At 35.2% G+C, this 14,019-nt stretch overlaps 1 protein-coding gene across 5 annotated transcripts in view; it reads right to left on the minus strand.

The window, feature by feature from the left end:
- The window catches only part of LOC138709175 (zinc finger protein basonuclin-2-like), an 893,892-nt gene that overhangs the window by 651,502 nt on the left and 228,371 nt on the right, over nt 1–14,019 (minus strand). The window lies entirely within an intron of this gene.

Raw genomic sequence — 14,019 nt, forward strand, 5'->3', positions numbered from 1 at the left:
GGGCAGGGCATGTAGCACGTATGAGCGAATCCAGAAATGCATATAGAGTGTTGGTTGGGAGGCCGGAGGGAAAAATACCTTGGGGAGGTCGAGACGTAGATGGGAGTATAATATTAAAATGGATTTAGGGGAGGTGGAATATGATGATAGAGACTGGATTAATCTTGCACAGGATAGAGACAGAAGGCGGGCTTATTTGAGGGCGGCAATGATCTTCCGGATTCCTTAGAAGCCATTTGTAAGTAAGTAATATCCTTAGACCTAGATTTTAAAGCGAGATTCTATAAACAACTGGGAAGAATGTAACAAAGCAGAATTAGAGGAAGATCAGCGCTTAAGTGATCCGAATGTTTTTTTTTTAAACGTGGTGATATTGGCGGTGATGGTAATGATAGTAATTATGATTTCGTACAAACTCCAGTAAGTGTATGAGCGTGACATTTATATTCAATTACTTTTCTTTCTCTATTAACTGGAATACCTAACAACGACCATAAAATGAAATAAAACGAAGTAGTGGATCTCACAATATAAAATGCGCCTCCATATTTCAAGGGCTTGTAAAAAGTTTTTTTTTTTTTTTTTTTTTTTTTTTTTTTTTTTTTTTTTTTTTTTTACCGTGGAAAGCAGTATGTTACACGAGAGAAGCCGGATAGTAAATATCGCTGTCGCTCGTTCGACAGAAGACTCTTCAAAGTTTGGGTTGGCTCGTATTCTATGGCAGTCGATATACAAATGTGGGAGACTAATTAGGAGCATGGCCGTTGCCAAGGGAACTTGAAGAGGCGCAGGAATTAGTCGAGTCCCTGATGATGATTATTATATTGCAGGGTAGCGAACAGACGAGACCCGATAAATACGGGGAGTAAGAGCTTTTACACAGCCTCCCTCTCCAACTCTGCCAGCCCTTAACATGCTCTCATGTGACAAATAATTGGAAATGGAACGAATTCTCGTACACAAAATGGCGACTGGAATAACGGCATTAACTTGCTTGTAAAATGATAGCCGACGGTTAGACTGTATGTGTAAATTTCCGAAATTAAATGTAAACTGAATGCCTGTAATAAGAGACCAGCATCTGTGTTCTGCACGTTTATGAGAGATAAACTTCAACAGCTTAGCAATAAATGGATACATCCTCACATGTCGGCGTAATGAAACGTAATTTAAGCAAAATGCCCTCCATTTGGCTAACCACATAAGCGTCATCATTTTGTTAATATACAGGGCGTTGATAAACTACAGTTACGTATGAAAAAGTCGGTTCAGACTCTTGAAACAATACTTATCTCTCTTATGACCGACATAACGGCATAATTGTAGGGGCCATTACGGTTACTTGCTGGGAAGAGTGTTCAGTTTAAGTCCACGAATTTATCCCTGTAGAATATGATACGATGGTGTGCTGTTTCTCCGCCACTAATGCCGGTGGTGTGAACAATGGAGAAACAGTTGAATGATAAAAAAAGATAGGATCAAACTTCTGCTTGCATGAATTATATAGAACTGATCTGTTTTGATATCAGTAATTCCATCTCTTCTTCGATCTCCTAATATTTCTTCTTTTTTCATACTCTTAATGTATTTAAAACTTCAGTTTGTATTCATCTCTCTATATGAATTTTGAACTTCGTTTGTTTATTTTTTAAGAACTGACATTATTTATAAATTTCTCTAAAGTCTGAATTCTGTAAACATAGGCTAGCTACTCTGTCAGACATGGGCAATGAAACAAAAATATTTTCCGTCCACGAGACTGGGTGGTTGTCCGTTGCTTTGAGCTTGTGCTGTGATGTCTCTGCAGTGGCCTATGCGATATAATCTCACGACCAAAATGCCCGTACTTGTGAAATGTCTAGTGTGTGATTCAGTGATTTTCCCTCCCCTACCCGCAGTGGGATGCAAGACGGAAAAAGGAGGAGGTTGAATCGACTAAGAAAGAAATAAATATTTATAGGCCTGCGTATTTTTCTTAGTATCCCTGATTCTAAATCATACAATAAAAGCCTATCCACGCATGGCTGAATTCTTGTAGAATGTTTATTGAATGTATTTCTGAGATATTTAAAATGCTGTGATGCAATGTTTCTTAAAATGAATATTAAACGAATTAAGGAGCTACCAAGAACACATCATAATATTTTATAATTGACTACATTTAATATAAACATATAATAAACATAACTTTGTTAAATAAGAGAATATTTGTGAAATTACGTAAAATTTTAAGTGAGAGAGTTAGGTAGGGAGGGAGAAATGTAAATAAATGTAGTTGCTGCGATATCTGAATGCTTACAGATTGAGGGGATGGAAGAAAATGTTTCGACTTGGATAAGAGATTAAATTTGTGCTATGTCAATGATTAGGTGTTTCAACAAAGAAGCAGGAATATTTATTATTGTTAATTGTGCTTTGTTATAGACCTACGAATATTACTATATTTCATTTAATTTTTAGTTGTTTACGCAGTAGAGCAAGTGGACAGCTTCAGATACTTGGGGTGTACTATGAACAGTAACATGAGCTGCAGCCAAGAAGTCAAAAGGAGAATAGCAATGGCAAAGGAAGCTTTTAATAGAAAAAGTGCATCTTCTGCGGACCTCTGGAGAAAGAACTGAGAAAGAGACTAGTGAAGTGATTTATGTGGAGTGTAGCATTGTATGCGGCAGAAACATGGACATTACGACGAAGTGAAGAGAAGCGACTAGAAACATTAGAAATGTGGATATGGAGAAGTATGGAGTGTGTGAAGTGGACAGACAGAATAAGAAACGAAGCTGTGTTAGGAAAAGTGGATGAAGAAAGAATGATGCTGAAACTGATCAGAAAGAGGAAAAGGAATTGGCTGGGTCATTGGTTGAGATGAGAACTGCCTTCTGAAGGATGCACTGGAACGAATGCTAAACGGGAGAAGAGTTTGGGGCAGAAGATATCAGATGATAGACGACGTTAAGATACTCGTATATGCATCATATGAGCAGATAAAGAGAAGGCAGAAAATAGGAAAGACTGGAGAATGCTTGGTTTGCAGTGAAAGACCTGCCCTTGGACAGAACAGTATGAATGAATGATAATTAATTTTGAATTACATTAGAAATTGTACCTAATCCAGGAAAAATAAGAAAGTTCTGGATGATAAGAGAATCGTAAAATGCGTTGATCATTTGTAGCCTATTCTACGTACTAACATGCGTTTTAAATATAATTTGTCTGAATGTTTTAGTATTTTAATAATCTTTCACTATACACATTCGTGACAGTGTTTTCTCTCATCCTGTATGTATAGTCTACTTCGTTAAGCTGAATATATAATTATGAGTGCTCATACTGTACTTTCAGTTCGAAAACTCAAATTTGTAAGGATATTTTAAAAATATTGTCTCTAGCCAATGGATCTTAAGTTTTAACTTAAAAATTGTGTTGTAATTCGAAAGGATATGATTTGCATCTATACGCATACTGTAAATTATAAATATCGGTTATCGATCAAATAGCACGAGAAATTTGAAACTCAATCTGCTGGTAATATCCGTCTTTTCAATTATATATAGTACTGTATAGTATTTTTCCAATAAGAAATTTTATTCATATTTTCATTATTGTAAGGAGCGTTTACTTAGTTTTTCAGAAGTCTCTGTATATTGTGGCAGTCCTCTCAGAATGAAAAAGATAGAAATAATTTATAATTAAATCAGATTTTTACATTATTCTTATCTAGAACTATTTATAAGTTATCCATTTTCCTTTTACTTAGCAAAAACCTACCGAAAATAATTATCAACGAAAATAAAGTTTTGAAAATTTGTTTTCTGAACTACAAGGAAAAGTTGGTGATTAGCCATTGTTAAAGTATTTTAAGAGACTGTTATTTTGGGTAGTCATACACAGATATTATAGGCATATCTTAGAGAGTGGATTAAAATACTACTGATTTACTGCTTGACGCTGCAGTTCCTGGAGAACTTTTGCCGCCTCACATAGCCTATCTTTCTCCACTACCTCCTACCGATAGTTTGTAATCTCCATCTCTTAATTTCAATGGTAATGATTTCATACCAACAAAATATGTTCCCTATTGGTAAGAGCGTAGGCTACAGTTAAAAATTGATTCCAAAATAGTCTGTATCAAAATCAATATTTTCTACTATCGTTTTCAATAAATACAATATACAACATAGTAACATATCATTGCCAAACGAAAATGTATTCTGTTGTAATATCAACAAAAAAGGGATTTGCAAGTAAATAGGTCTACCTCTCTTTCTTTATGAAACTCCCAACTGTATTTTGTATTTGTCATTAGGCCTACTATTAGGCGTTTTTGTAATTACTTACATGTCTACACAATGAAAAATAAAAGTGACTGATTCACAGCTGTGGAGTAATGATTAGCATGTCTGACCGTGAAACGAGTGGGCACGGGTTCAAATCCTGGTTGGGGCCGGTTACCTGGTTGAGGTTTTTCCTCAACCATTTGAAGCAGAATTGTTGAATAACTTTCGGAATTGGACCTCGGATTCACTTCGTCATCATAATTACTGTACACTTCCTCCCTTTCATCATCAACTCCGTTCCTTTCCTAGGTTTCGAGCTTGCTCCGATGTAGAATCGGCTGCAGACCACCACCGATATGTAGTCATTTGTTGTTGGTGGTAGTTCTAGGCACCGTGGGCTCTACATTTGGCTTGTGGTAACTCGTGGGACAGGGGATGAGGGACCGCGGTGAGGCCCATGCGAAAAGGTAAAATAATCGTATAGGCTGTAGGGGAATTCAGATGCGGCGTTCAGAGAGATCTATAGGACATTCCCGTAGGGCAGTCATGTCAACTGATGCCCATAGGCGCAAGCGCGCGTTTTAGAGCTCAGAAGAGCCTGAACGTTTTACAACGGAAAGGAAAAAGACAGACGAATGAGGTAGTATATGCCGCTTGGTCGAGCTGTATGCAGGAATGGCCAGCACTGATTCAATGGAAAATTGGAAGAGAACTTATTAAAACTGTATCCATGTTAATTTTAAGATTTGTCTGAGAAGTATAAGTGTATTATAAGTATTAAGTTTTAATTTTAATGCTTATTTTTCACAAGTTTGCTTTTTTTATTCAAAATGAATATTTTCTGAACTCTTTTACAGAAAAATGAAATTTTCAGATATGTTTATCTAAGTAGTAGCCTTACAGGTACTGAAATAGTGTTTTAGTAAATCTAATATATCGTAAATACGTAATATTGAAGATAGTGTATTACAAATTTTGAAAATATTCGCATGGAAAATGTTTGTAAGGAAATGAATTAACAAAGCAACTACTGTTACATCATAAACAAAAGATAGGGTAAACTAGGGTCTATTGGACAGTCGGGCATGTTGGACACTCCGTACTTTAACGCGTTACCACGCCACTTGTGGGCACCAAATTCTGCTAGAAGTCAATAACGGAAGTAGCCCTACTCGTGGCTACTTCCGTCATTGACTTCTAGCTGAATGTGGTGCCCACAAGTGGCGTGGTAACACGTTAAAGTACGGAGTGTCCAACATGCCCGACTGTCCAACAGACCCTAGTTTACCCTATGTGCCCACGTGTTGTAAAAACGTCAGATCTATAGCTTCAGCAGATTTCGAGAAAATAATTTAATATTCCGATGATAGGAAGTTGAGCACCAATATCACCTTAAAAGCATAACGCCATAAGAATTTTGTTGTGCAATATTAGCTACAGTTAAAATATACACCTAGGTAACTTTGTTTTGTACTATAATATTGTTTTGATTAGTTTATTGTTTACTTTTATAAGGCTAAAGATACCATCAATATCAATTTAATTTACCATGTTATACTCAGTCTCATTCTTTGGAATATCACTTTCTTTATTAATGATATGTTTCACTCACTTAGTGTAGTATAATACTACTGTGGAATTTATGTGAATAATCTTTCTTAACTCTTTATTATGTTATTAACATTTAAAACACAAGACGTACAATATTAAGAAATTGGTGTTAGTACTTTTATTTTACAGACATTAAATGAAATATCACACAGAAAGAAGCCATATAAAAATAACGATATAAAATTTCACGTTCCGTTTGAAATTTGTGCACCAGTGTTTTCTTAATGCAACAGGCTGCTTATTCATATACATAATTCTTCCTCCTTCCATACCTAGCGCTTGATGCCCGCGCACGACGTCAAGATCAGAAAAATGGGCTGGCTTTGACGTCACTGCCTTAGGGAATGCACATCATTGCATCCCGGGTAGTACAATGGACCCACCCGAGCGGCCTGCGTGCGAGGATATTCTCAGTCTGTGCTCTCCCCTGAAGGAGGGCTAATAGGCTAGATAGACATTCGCTGGCACATAATGTCTTCTTATCTAAACAAGCAATAAGAGGTAGAATAAGCACGAGTAATCTGTTTTTTTTTTTTACTGAGTAAACGCAGGGAATACCAAAGCACTTATGAGTTATGTATTCGTTTCATGAAAACTAATGTTAAAAGAATAACGACAGTTTCTAAAATTCCGGTTCATTTATTCTGCAATACCCGTAGAGTTAATTCATCCCGTCGCAGCCAATTATTATTAGTCAACTTCATATTCAAACTGTGTGCAAATGAAACGTAGCATGAATTTGTAGAATTAAGGGGGAAGTTTTAAATAGAATTCGTATGTCTTGCAAAACTCAATATTGACTTTGTTGATTTTATCAGACTTGGGAGCGTGTCGATTTGTTCATCGCGTTCAAATAGTTTGATTCATCAGAATTTCGACACAAGTTCGAAGACCAGAGAGGAGTGGAAAGAGATGGATAACATTTAGAAGCTACGTATGCTATAACTTTGGGTAGCTAATTGAGCTAAGTGATAGCTTCTCACTTGAATAGTGTAGGGCCTATTCCAGAATAATCCTGTAAGAAATGTGAGAAGTAACGCAATTGTGGAGAGATATTTCTGAACATAATAACATACTAACATAAAAGATACACAACACAACATGTCAGAGACTATCAGACATTGTCTAGTTTCAGAAATAAACTAAGTTTGCACTTTTTCAATTCAGATTTATTTCAATTATAAGGCCTTTTGTCTGGGAAAGTTTTGTAAAATATATGTATTTCTTTTCCTTCCTTTTCCCCTTTTTTGTTCTCTTGTTCACCAGATGAATTTATTATCATACATTTTATATTGCGGATTTTATTTAATTTTCGTATTTCATTTCTTCGTTTATTATTATTATTATTATTATTATTATTATTATTATTATTATTATTATTATTATTATTATTTTATTACATTCCATTTTGTTATATTTTTCCTTACGTTTTCCATATTAGCCAATTGTATTAAATGAGTTGCTTTTTATTATATTCCAATGTATTTTACTGTATTTTTCTATTATAGTATTATTTTCATGTTGTTTAGTGTCGATTTTGTTATGCTATTTTTATTATTATTTTTTTAAATATATGTTAGTATTCTGTTCTTTAACTTTTTGTTAAATTTTCACTGCTTGTACCTATACTTTGTGACCTGATAGAGTGTAAGAGAAGGCCCTATGGCTTTAACTCTGCCAGTATAAATAAATAATAATAATAATAATAATAATAATAATAATAATAATAATAATAATAATAATAATAATAATAATAATAATAATAATAATAATTATTATTATTATTATTATGCATATAAGCAGAAGAAAAATGTGAAAATTTTGTTAATTTAGACTTACTGTAAAAGAAAAGTAGGCCTACTTAATACAAAATACAAATTATTAACCTACAATTAAATATACACTGAGTAGATTTACAGCGCTATACCAATCTTAGAAGCCAGGACAGCTCGTCGCTCGTATTCGAAGGAAAAGGAAGAAGACGGAATCAAACGCAAAAAGATCAAACTAAAATAGATGTCCAACATATTTTAAAATGTTTGACGAATATGGTTAGATTATTCACTAAAATATAACGAAAAATGAACTGAAAATGTGTGAAATAAGGAATAAAATCATATTCACGTAATTAACAGAGAAATATATCAAATAAATGAATGGATTTAATAAATTATTTTGGATATAAATTATAACATACAAAATTAATAAGTAAAAGAATGCTGGTAGAGTTCAAACTTTATGCTTTCCCTAGAAGTCTGAGCAGTTTCAACTGTGGTAGGAAAAAAATTCCAAGGAGAACAACGGGAAGAAAAGAAGTGACAGGGGACTTGAGGAAATCTTGTGATTATTATATAACATATAGGGCCTATATAGGAAATATGGTAATGAAATTAGGGAAAATAAATAGCCTGCAATTTACTGTAAGATTTAGGCCTAAGTACGTCTAATGGACGGAATTAATTAAGTTATGAATAACAGCCAATCCTCCAATAATAATAGACTAGTAATGCATTAAATCAGAATATAATATTAAGAGGAAAAGTTAAGAATTGTTTTGAGTTATAGACAATTAACACTTAACTGGTACACTGTATGTAAACACATGAGAATATCCTGTAAATATTATTAAACCTTATTGTCACCTAACCATCTGTATGTGGAAAATATCAAGTTTGCTTTAACTTTCTATAGTTGTTCATTTTGTATACACGCATCTTTTCGCATCCATGGCAAAACATAGACGAATAACATTGCTTTTTTGTATTGGAACCCAGCCATGGATTATAATAAACTCTTCCAAGGAAGTATGCATTTATGTGGACTACCCTTATGTTTAGGAAAGGATTCATGAGTGTATTGGATATGACGTAAGCATTTCCATGGCAACGGAAATCGAATGACGTCAGTGTAATTTCCAGTCCACAAAATCTTTTCTTGTTTTTTCTATTATTGTTAAGACGAATATAGATGTTACACATCAAAAGAAGAAGAATTTCAAACAGAGAGTTATAACCACGTTTTAAAGATATTTATCAAACACCTTTATGTTACGAGTGAATTGATTGATTGATTTAATGATTGATTGATTGATTGAGAATCAAAAACTTAACACATTAATTTTATTGAACAACGATGAAGTGGATTAACAGAGGAAGGTGAGAAAATGTAAATTAATATATTGTTAAACTGAAGATTTTCCAAAGCAATCATTTTCCAGAAATCAAAAAATGAACGCAAGGGTAAGGGTGTTAAAGCTCGAAGCTTCCCTCAGAACATACAGCAGCTTAAATCGAGGTAAAAGTAGAGAAATACAGAGAAAAAGAACAGTGAAAAGGACTAGAAGAGCAAAAAATTAAATTAAAAGTGATTTCTCAAAATAGTGGAATAATTTTACCTCCACTTTTTGCGACCAATGAAATCCAGATCTTGTGAAGAGCGTCTGGTTATTATACTAACAATACTCTATACATGACAGCTGAACACGGCGTCAGCCCCAACTGACACATCACGACAATAAGGGGGGCAGAGCCGTGCACGTTCCATCATTCAAATGTCGTAAAGGCGTATAAGTAAATTTGTGCAGATCCGAAACGAATTGCCGACTGGTCACTCTCGCTCTACAAGGCGAAACAACTCTCTTACCACGAATAGATTTGCATACGTGCATAGTTTATGCAATACTTATGTTTCAATTATGTCCCCTCGCTCACATCTGTGTCGCAAGCCCAAAACTTCATTCTTCTTAATGATGACTGTAGGCCATGTTACGTAACGTCATTATGTGGAAGAGTGTGAGAAACGACACGGTCTGGCATTTAAAGTACTTTATAATGCGATTTCTGTAGCAATATTGCATACAAATCAAACTACGCAGTATGTAAATGATATAAAGAGAGTTACTTCGAATAGGTTATAAGAGACAGCTGGAATACTAAGTTAAACTAAACAGTATTGTATTAAAATTAAATTATGCAGAATTGAAGTGATAACAAGAAGTACTTATAATGGGTGGTAAGGGACAGACGGAAATATAAGTGAAACTAAACAACATAAAACCAAACTATGTGGGGTGTAAAAGATGCAAATAGAAATACTACTAATTGGTGGCGAGGGGTAGATGGAATTAAAAAAAAATTGTATAAAATTAAATAATGCACATAACAGTGATATAAATGAAATATTTCTATTGGAAGGCAAGATAGAGATGGAATTAAACAATACACAATATAGACGTAGTCTACGTCTAATGGATAGTTGAGTTGGTAGAGGAAATGACTACAAACTAGAAGGTTCCGAGTTCAATCCTGAGTGATAGCGATAATTTTCTCATTGCCCGGGACCCACTTATCCTTGTGTCAAATTGAGTACAGATCTCTTTGGGGAGTAAAAGGCGGTCGAAGAGAGAGACTCGATCATATCACTTCATTCTAGTACCGTGAATGCCTAGAATTCTATCCCTGCATCTTCATAGAGTGCAAAGGGGGAATATTAGCGTCTAATGTGTGGTAAGGGGCAGATAGAATACTTAGTGAAACTAAACAATATTGTATTAAAATCAAGATGAATTGATATAAATGGACGTACCCATACTTCTAACGTGTAACGGTTCTGTTATCTGTTCTCGATTCTTTCCTTTTCTAAAAAATATTCACTTTTACCTTTTCTGTCTCTCTCTTCCTCTCTAACCTGCAACTGGTCTTGATTGGATTCGACGAACTGCAATCCAACAGAGAGTTGGGTACTCCGACCTGGGTATTCGGACAGAGCGCATCGTCTACTAGATCTATTCTCAGCGGCAAATTTCCTGCATATGACGAGAACCAGTAGGAGATCGCTGCGGAGCGGTGTTATAATCCTGCTGGCTTGTGCGAGAGAGAGAGACGGCGATACCGAGGTGAGAGGGAAGGAGTTATCAGTTTCCCGCTCGTTGAACATTTATCATGTCGTAGCTCCTATGATAGTCAATCGAGTGTTTAGTCTGTTTCTCCCCAAAAGACGAGTGTTGTCCGTATCTTTAACGGATATTTTGGTTTTCATTTCAAATTGTAAAGAAGGCCATATTCTGACCTATTTCCGGCAAACATACTAATGTACTTTATCTAAGGGACATTCTTAAATGACGAAAATACTCATCGCACAAACAAGCACATAATATATTTAAATGTTTTGAATATTTTATATTATTTGTGTGTTTTTCGTGCAGTTATTGAACTGCTTAATGCTTGTTTACTTTAACCTATACCGCCGCCTTGTTTACTGAGATAGAAGAGCTCTTTCTTCTCAATCCAAAGACCGGGCTTCGAATCTCTGTATGTAAAACACACGCGATGATTTCCGAGCTATTCCGAAGTGGGACTTAAAAGAGAAGTACTCGAGTTGTCGGAAAGAAATATTGGATGTTCCTAATCATTAGCAAGAGGTATCGAATCTAAACGGAAAGATATGATTTTCCACTGTCTTTATACTTAAATCATGAAATCATACTTACACTCTGACACATTGTAACGTAATTGTTACAATAGTAAGACGTTAGGTCAATCGAAATATCATCGTCCAGAAAATGCTTCAAACAACCAGGAACATCAAATTCGTGACGGTGATTCGAAATGAACACATTCTTGCAAACCGAATCGAAAACAGAACTTGTTTGACGATTCAAACGCAGTATAGTCTTCTGACGTCATGCCTGGCTTAAAGAACGAATACTGGTATTGGAAAGATATTCGTCGAAGACAACGAGAAAGTAGCAGATACAAGACCGTCTTCACAATCAGCCAAGCGAAGGCGAATTGTCCCAATCAGTATATGTGCCCTTGCCGGAAAAGAAAGCTCGATCAATGTCGCCGTTACTGATAAGATGAAAGAAAAGGTAGGTGCTTTTTTCAGGAAAAAAATGGAAGGCCTCAAAACGGTTACAATAATTCAAACTCGATTCAAATAAGTAAGTAGCTTGCGAAAAATCCATCGCTGTGAAAAGCACCTCGTTCGAGGTAGTAATAGAGGAGATTTGCTGAACAGGTTGCGCTATTTGGTAGGCCTATTCTTGGACTTCGAAAATACAGTAAACTTGGGTCATCAGATTCAGAAATCCAACATTTAAATTTGGGCAAGAGAGCGGGTGTAGCGTAGACCAGTCTCCTACGACGCACCCTAGGCAACGACTCTGTAGGTGAATTGGAGTACCTAGGCCTATTCAACTGGCTTCATGTGGATGAATGACGCCATTAGTTAAAAAACGTTTTATGTAAATGTACTTTATGGCAACAATAATAGATAATGACCTTCACGATGTTTGGAATCTTATGTCGAACGCATGAACGTAAACAATTGGGAATTCTTCACACATTGCGACTTATTTCGTATGTACGTAACGTGACAAGTGTGAAGTCTTCTCTGCTTAAACACACTGGAAAATCAAATGTTTCTTTTTAGATACGATAACTACGTCATTAGTTATTGTTAATGATACAGAAATATCCAATAATTTCTTTTTGACAACTCGAGTACTTCCCTTGTTAATCTCTCATCAGCGACCAATTTCCGTGTCAAAGGGTGTACAATGTTAGTTCATCAGTTTTACAACAGTGAGGATGAAGCAAGCCATATGAGTGTAATTCTTAAAATTATTATTATTATTATTATTATTATTATTATTATTATTATTATTATTATTATTATTATTATTATTATTATTAGGGCTCGGATTTTGAAGACCTAAAAGTTAGTATTGCAACGTAGTATAGTTCAAGCTAAGCAAACATTCCCTTTATCTCAGGTAGGATCCTCGAGGATCCTCGTTATCATTGGGTATTGGGTACTTTGTTACGCCTGGTGAACGTTGACTGTGAAATCTACTCACACTTTTCAACAATAAACGTAAACAAAAGAAAGATTACAGTACCTTCCCCACAGTTAAAATCTGTGGCGCGGTTTACACAAAAAACAATTCTTTTCATTTGAAATACCATGTGTTGAGTAAAGACTCTTTGAATTCGAAAGAAGTTTAAACCAGACGCTTACCTTACATATTCTAACACACAACTAATTATATATACTCACTGTCATTTTTTTTTTTTTTTAACTTTTAGGTTCTCAAATTCCGAGTCCTAATTATTATTATTATTATTATTATTATTATTATTATTATTATTATTATTATTATTATTATTATTATTATTTCAATAATAAACTACTGTTTCCAGGGTTCACTTCTTGAAAGAAGGTAATATACAAACAGAAAATAGTAGCGTAAAATAATAACTCTCTTATTGATCGTGGATGGCGCTACATGCGTATTGACCGGCTTCGATGGTTGAATCGATATTAAAACAGGATTGCTGCTCTCTTTATGGACTAATGGAGAGCAGATTACATAGGGCAACGGCAGCGAGAAGCCCATTCACAACTGCTGGCACTCCGCTCCGTGCCTAGAGCACGACAGAACGTGAGCCATGAATTGGCGCTTTATTGTAGTAACAACAAAACTCACGTGCGGTGCAGAGCTGCGAATAGGAATCTAAGTCGATCTGACACAAAAGGCAAGAAGGAATTTGTAATTACGGTAGTTCGCAATTATGGTAGACTTCGGTTCTCATTGTATCCAACGTCCGTGGTTTCAACCCGGCTGATAACAGTGGACATTCAAAGGCGAGAGAAAATCTTATCATTGCTTCCTTCGGATAGGAAGTGATGTCGGGAGTACCGAATGAGAGATTTACTACAATAAAAGAAATCTTCCCCTGAATAACAGGACTCCGGGCAATATTATAGTCCGCCTTCTTTCCCATATTTCCTGTTTCGTGGAAAGATATCTCTACACGTTCTCTGAAACTGCAGCGGTCTCTGATGTTAAAATGATAAAGTATAAGAACCGGTTCCTAGTCTCTTTGTATGTTCTGAACATGTCCACAAGGTCATTAAAACTTGAGGAAAAGATCCGAACTACCTAGGTAGATTAAAAGTAGATACTGGGTATCTGATAATAATAGATTCAGTGGGACTGATATGCACAGATGTAATATACGAGTACCTTCACTTTTCACTCATAGCATACACCTACAATCATACAGTAATTGTTGTAGACATTAAAGAAACAAAAAAATATAGTTGACAAATTAATTTAACATTTCCT

This window comes from Periplaneta americana, chromosome 11 (genome assembly GCF_040183065.1).
Source record: "Periplaneta americana isolate PAMFEO1 chromosome 11, P.americana_PAMFEO1_priV1, whole genome shotgun sequence".
NCBI classification, from domain to species: domain Eukaryota; kingdom Metazoa; phylum Arthropoda; class Insecta; order Blattodea; family Blattidae; genus Periplaneta; species Periplaneta americana.